This window comes from Drosophila erecta, unplaced genomic scaffold, assembly GCF_003286155.1.
Source record: "Drosophila erecta strain 14021-0224.00,06,07 unplaced genomic scaffold, DereRS2 tig00000000-arrow-pilon, whole genome shotgun sequence".
NCBI lineage: Eukaryota > Metazoa > Arthropoda > Insecta > Diptera > Drosophilidae > Drosophila > Drosophila erecta.
Window position 1 is genome coordinate 23,659,908 of NW_020825194.1, and position 7,216 is coordinate 23,667,123.

The window sequence follows — 7,216 nt, forward strand, 5'->3', positions numbered from 1 at the left end:
TGGCAAAAGAGATAATATTTTCCATGCCGTGCGAATAAATATTGAAATGGTGATATTTTAGTGTGCTCCCAACTAAGTGAAGTACTTTCAACAAACAAACGTTGTAAATTGATAGTGTGCTCTGCTGAAAAACAGAAGTTAAATAAAACAAATATTTGCAATTTATAATGGTTGCTGCTTTTAAAAGCTCACTAAGTTAAATGTGCTCAGATTTTTATTTCGCTATTCAATTATTTTCAAAGACTCATGCTTTTAACTTAATTTATTGAAAACGCTTGAGCTCAAATGGTTTTTGATTGATTCGCAACATTTTCCATTTTCATTGGTAAGACTACCCGATCAACATTATTCACAGATATTTTCCCGGGCTCTGCTATTCTCATTCCTCGCATTGTGCGGGAAAATCGAGCAGAGTGCTTCATCCGTTGAGGAACCATCTCAAAAAGAAACCTTTAGCCGCTTTTGCAGACTATTTACACATGGGCGTCTGGCTGCTTGAGTGTGCGCGTGTCCTTAGGTTTTCCTTGGGTTTTCCTCAGACTTTTCCCATTTTTCCCATCAAGCCCACCGCCCATCGGTTGTGTTTGCTCACAAAACTTCACAATTTCGATATGGCCCAGTAGGAGGGGCATGGGGAGGGGAGCGATTTTTATTTTCAATTTTCTTTGTCGAACACATGACAAAGTGCCATCAACAAGCGAGCGATGCGATGCGACGCGTTAAGGGCGCAACAAATGGGTGTGTGTGCGTGTGTGTGGGAGCGGGTGTGGCAGGGAGAGGGGCGGCAGGCGCTTGCCACCAGGGCGTGGCATTTGCCTGTTGAAATATTGCAACCGCTGCCAATAAGCGAGGAAGGATAACAAAAATTGAGCGATGTGTCTGCCGCATCAAACGGCTACCAGTCTAATAAGGACAACAAGAGTGATACGTATTGTGGACACATCCACACACCCACACACCCACACACCCACACATCCACACGTCCACACATTGACATATGTGTCCTCACAAGCGGGCCCGATACTTGTATTGATCAGATGACAAATGTGGCTGCCATCGTCTTTTACTTGTGCATTGCGAATTGCCATCGCAGCTGAGACTCGAATCCCGATGAGAGCCGCCCAAGGAAGTGGTTTGATTGTCATCCGTCATCTGCACCTCAACTTCCTGTTTCGCAACATATCGCCTCATTTATCCTCGCAAATTTGGGTAAAGTTCCTGGAGGAAAGGACCTCGGATGATGTTCATGTGACTTAAGTCTTATTTGCGAATGAAATTTTTCTTTAATAGTAATTACTTTCATTTCTAAGGGTGTCTCTGTCTTTTCTTGAATTTTCTCTTGATTTATCAGAGGTTTTCTCCCTTTCTCCATTTGTTTTCCCTCGACATGCTGATCGAATGAATTATGGACGAAAATGAAGGTTTAAAGTGTTAATTAAACATACAAAGCTCGTTTCCATTCTGTTGCTGCTGCATAATTTGGAAAACTCACTGCCTTTTTTTGTGCTTCGCTTTCCGCTTTTCCTGTCCATTCCCACCCCCACTCCTGCCTCTCCTGCCACCCACACCCCCCTATGCCCACCGTCATTACAGCTTGTAAGTGCTCATTAACATAAGCCGCTGATGTCGTTGCGCACATTGTTGCCATTCCGGTGGCTCCACGGACTTTTGTCTGCCCTTTTGGGTGGTCAGGAGTCCGGACTCGGGACTCTCGCCTCGCGCTGATTGTCGCATTTAAATTAATTTTAATACAACGACGAAAAGTGCGAATCAAGCAAATTATAGAATCAAAAGACATTGGCCCATAAAAGTAAACAGGACCCGAATCCCGAACCCCGAACCCCAAAACCAGAATCGCTGGGGCGGGTGGATCAGCAGGAAAGCCCCGAATATAAAAGTTAAATTAAAAAATAATATCCGACGAGCAGAACGACAATGAAATCGACGGCGGAGCAGGCGAACAAAAATGCGAATTACACATAAAAAGCCGCAATTGAGTTTTTGGACTTGTGCCCGTCAACCCGGGAAAATTGTGGGGAAATGCGGGGAAATGCGGGGAAAAGGCGGCGAAGGGACGCTGCCGAGTGGGTAACGCCACACAAATATATGCGTAAATCTCGACGATTTCCATGGGCGTGGCTTGTAGTGGGTGGTGGGAGGTGGTAGGTGGTTGAAACTCGGTGGGTTGTCAGTCAACAACAAAATCAAGAGAAGCAACAACGAAATGTGAATCCAAATGAGCATCGCTTCGCAGCAAAATAAAGGCAGAAGTGAAGCGAAAGCAAGAGCAAACCCGACAAAGGATCTGGCGAAAAGCGGAAAGAAAAGCGCCTCTCGTAAAATTTCCACACTCACACACTCATGAGTTCGCTGCACACTTTAAGGTGGGAGCGGGAGGAGAGGGGCCGGGCGGTAAAAGTCTTAAAGCAACCGCTGCATTGTTTCATTAACTCCGTCTGAGATTGTGTGCGCACCAGCACCCCATTCCAACTTATTTTGCGCTTCCCGACGACATTTTATGGCCCCTTTTTTAAACCGAGATCATTGAACGCTTACCTACACTGCGAAAACCCTGCCTACTGTTCCACAAGCAACTGACACAAGCCGCAAAACCCAAAACTAATCATTTAAAATGATTTCTATGAAATCAAGTCCGCAAACCATAACCACAACCGCCAACCGATATACTAGTAATTGGTTCAATACGTCAATACTTCGGATGCCCATGACCACAATAATTGAAAAATTACGCACTGGGCTTAGATTTACTTAGGCCACTAAACAAATTTGCATCGACTCAATTATCATTTTATTTTTCGTCGAATGCACTGTACTCTATTGTCCTTACTCTACGATTTTCCACCTATTTAACAGTTTCCCAGTGAATTAGTACACCAACTACTAATAAAAAGAAACTCAGCCATTAGCAAGTGAACTGAAAAAATGGGATATCTGCTTTTTAGTATACATACATTTTTTCTAGATACCTCTTAAATCTTATTTGGAAAGATTATACAATAATTTACTTTATTTTTATTTATTTTTTATTCATTATTCATTTATTTTTGGTTCATTAAGACTTCACGGCTAATAAAGTTTTAACCATACACAAATTAAGTTTTCATCGGTTAGTTCTGTTTTTCCCAGTGCAGCTTCATAACCCTTGGCATTCCTTGTTGGTTTACACCCAACAAAACCCAGTTTAGTATTTTTCTGGAGCAAGAGAATAATATAATTTGCAATCCAGATTTTCCCAGGAATCCTTCCCTCGAGCTGCAAAGACTCGCATTACTTTGCAGCAGACTGGCCGCTCTTTTCTTCGAGTGCATTGCGGACTAATCTGAGTTGATTTACTCATTATTGGCTTAGCCGAAAGTCTCGTAAATCCCCGTAAAATGAGAAAATAAGTTGTAATTCTCAATCTGAAATCTTTATCTCGTCCCTGAAGATTGTTCGTAAAAAGCTGCTGCTAATTAGTAAGCTGGAAAAGTGAAAACCGAGGTGTTCGCTTCGACTCATCTTAATGAAGTTTTCCAATTTACTTTTCTCCTCTTGCTAGGTAGATTTTCGACTTCAATGGAGAATCGGGAAATCACCGGGACAAGGACGATTCCCGTGCTATTCCCACCCACTCCCCACTCCCCAGCCCCCGAGCGGTCCTCATTTTCCAGCACAATTACCGCATGGAGGCGCAAGTTTTCAAGGCCGCTCTTAGCACGTAAATTAATGTTGTTTCGCGATGTTTGTTGCCTCTGTTGTGTTGCTCGACTCAACTTTTGTTTAGTGTTTTTCTAGGTGGGCAGGGAAAACTTTTTCGTTTTCCACGCCGCACCAACGGCGTTTTTCCCCTTTTCTCGCACGAAACTGTTGAGTGGCAAGTACACAGAAGTGTTGCCGTGTGTGTGCTCTTTTTTCGAGTTTGTCTGCTTTGTGCAGTCATCATCACCCGCACAAACACACAGTGCATAGTAAATAGAAAGGACATTAAGTGGCGTTAAACAGACACTCGTGCAACAGCCGCAACATGTGAAGTGGACCAGCGGAAAGTGGCATGCCAGGACATCGGGTGGTTTGGAGGGAAAAATTCATGAGGCAGCGCCATTGCGAAGCACATTTATTAGCCCGGCACTCGATTCAAATCGGTTTGCTCTCTGTCTAAGTTGAGATAAAGTGGCATTAAAGTGCCGTTCTACCATTTCGAAATAATTGTACATTTATAAAATAAAAGACACTCTGCTGCTCTATTGTGGATAATCTATATATCCGGGAAAAAGGTGGAGACATTTTTCTCAAAACTCTGACATAAAGAGCAGATAGTTTACAACATGAAATATTGTGGCAAATAAATTGTATTATATCAGAAACCTAAATATTTCAAAGCACCATTTCACTTCGAATAAATTAATTAAGGGAATGAGATTTGTGTTTATCCAATACATTTCCTAAATCTAAATGTATTTTATCTGGATTTATTCTGCAATAACTTGAATTATTTTTAAAATTTACCAATATGGGGCACTTTTCTCTATGTATCGGTGGTATATCGTTGTGCACTTACTTATCATTTTATGCCGCTGGGCGGTGCGCAAACCCAAATGCTAGGATTAATCCGGCTGGCTGCTTTTCGCTGAGGAACTCGAAGCTCCGCTTTTGACCGCTTCAGTCCGCACTCGAATCGAGTCGAATGGAATCGATTAGAAAACTCGCGAATTGGTCACCGGGAATTTCCGGGAAATAAGCCACGAAACTTTAAGGATCTGCCCGCGACAGACTCGCACTGCTCTGTTGCTTTTCAGGACGAGCTGCTGATGCTGATGCTGTTGCTGCTTTTGGTGTTGCTGTTGCTGCTACTCGTGCTGCGTTTCTGCGTTTCTGCCGCGCTTGCCACCCAAGGACCCAACCAGACGAGGACTGTCGATGAACTGTGCGTCCAGCAGCTGTTGCTGCCCGGTGTTATACGGGCCATAGCACAGTTGGCTCGGGCGGCACGTCCCCAGGCACAGTGGGCCATCGTTGGGCAATCCACGCACACACGGCGTATGCGCAATGTCGGAATGGCAGGAGAGCCGCGCGAGAGCCCGAGAAGCCGACGGAATTTACTCACGCAGCGGCGGAGCAACAATTTGTTGACGAGCCGGGACGCAGCCACGAATGCCAGCCGGACGGACGGGAGGACATTTGCTATTTGTTATACGGCAGACAGGCAGACAGGCAGCGTCGTCCTGTCCAAAGGCAAGAAATAGACCGGAAGCAAAAAGTCAGCGCGATAAGCAAGCGGGGGAAAGGGGAGGAAAGGGGAGGAAAGGGATATCCTCCTCTCTTTCAGCTGCAAATTCCTGCTGTCTTTCTTTGGTAATACGAAGGGCGACAGCCAGGACGAACTCCCTTTCCTGCTGCCCCGCAGCACACCTGAATTTCTTTCATTCGACATTAGCATAATCGGCTGTAGTAGTAGTAGGGCCGTGGAAATTAAGTTGGTGCTGGTCTGGCTGTGCTGCGCCAGAAACTTACTCCGTGCCACACGCGGCGTATGCGCAATGTGCGGCAACTGTTGCTTGGACCCACTTTGCCCCTAAAACAGCTCCCAAAAGGGAGCTGCACCCCATTCCCACCCCCTCCACGACTCAATAAATATGCATGAGCAGGAGGCCAAGGGGCTCCAATTAAATTTACTCAAATTGCGGTTGACGGGACAAGCGGCTGCTGCTGTGCAGCTTTTTTCTGCGTGGACGAGGTCAGAAATTTGCATGAAAATATTTTCGGCATTTCCTCTGCAGGAAATTTATTTGTTTTTTCTCCCTACTATTTCTTGCATTTATTATGAGCGTAGGCAGAAAAAGCGGCGCAAATTAAGACGCCAGCTCGGTGATGCGTGTCCTGGTAGTGTTAAATCGCGATATGAACTTAAGTGAAATGAGCAGGAGGAGCAGGAAGAGCAGGAGTAGGAGCTTTAATGGCCAGCATTCTGGTCCTTCCGCTTGGCTCCAAATTGGCGCCCTGGATGGGGGATTCCAGGAGCTTGGCAGAGCAAACATGAACGAAAAACATGAAACGTGCCCTGCCTGCTAAGGACATTCATTACGCAAGCTATGAAGCTGCCTTTTCGAACTGAATCCAGCCCCCCTTTACCTTTACCCAGGGACTTAGTGGGCTGGCCACGCCTCCTATTGAATTATTCCACTTTTATTTCTCGCCATTTGGCTGGGCACACACCGAGGCAGCTGCCTCTGCAGTGGAGCTGACTTCTTGCCGCCGCTGGCCCGGTTGAACCACAAACACCCAGGCACACAAACACCAAGCACCAGCACCAGCACGCAGCACGCAGCAGAGGGAAAGACACCTGTTGATTGGGCCTTTCAGGTTATTTGAGCCAAAGCAAAAGCAAAAGCAAAGGCGAGAGCCAAAGCCGAAGACACTGGCAGTGGCAGTGGCAATGGCAGTGGCAGTGGCAGTGGCAACAAGGCGATTTCCCCTCAGCTTATGTGGGCTCAATTTTGTAGTCGAGCCGGCTCCTTCTAATGGCCATGGGATATTGAATCGATTGACGGGGCCGCAGATAAGAGGGCGGCAAAGCGATGGGAAAACAGGGAAGCGGGGTGCTCTGCAGCTGAGGGAAAAGCCGTTTGGCCAAGCAACCGCAGCCCGTTTGGAGCTACTTCCTCGCTTGTGCTCGTGTCGACAACAATTGATTTCAAAATATTAATTAAGCGGATAAACCAATTGAAGCTTCCTGAGAGGGTAAGTGACAGGAAAGGGCGAATAAGACTGAGCAAGTGGTTGTTGTAAGAGGGTGCAAATTTGGCTCTTCCCTGTAATGGGAACGAAAACAACAGGTGCTATATAGAGGCTAGTGTGCCGCCGTTGTGGCGGTGGTGAGTGGCAGCCAAAGGATTTTCGTTGGCAGATCGTTTAGATCAGAGGACTCTTTAGGAAAGACGGGCTTGCAGACCTTCAAGAAGACACTGTCCATAATCATAGTTGGTGTTTTGAGAGGCGATGAATTCAGCTTCGACTAAGTGGAGGTCGGCGTGCAGTCAGTAGAGTTTTGATTTGACTGGCTTGGTCGACAGCAGGGACACTGTATACTAGTGCGGCACTTATGATCTCCAGGATGCGTTCTCCTACCTTCCTGGCCAGATCGCCACATCGGCTGCGGTGATGCTCTTTGAAACCCTGCTCTGTCCCGTTTCAAGTCGTACATCCCAGCGAGTAGGAA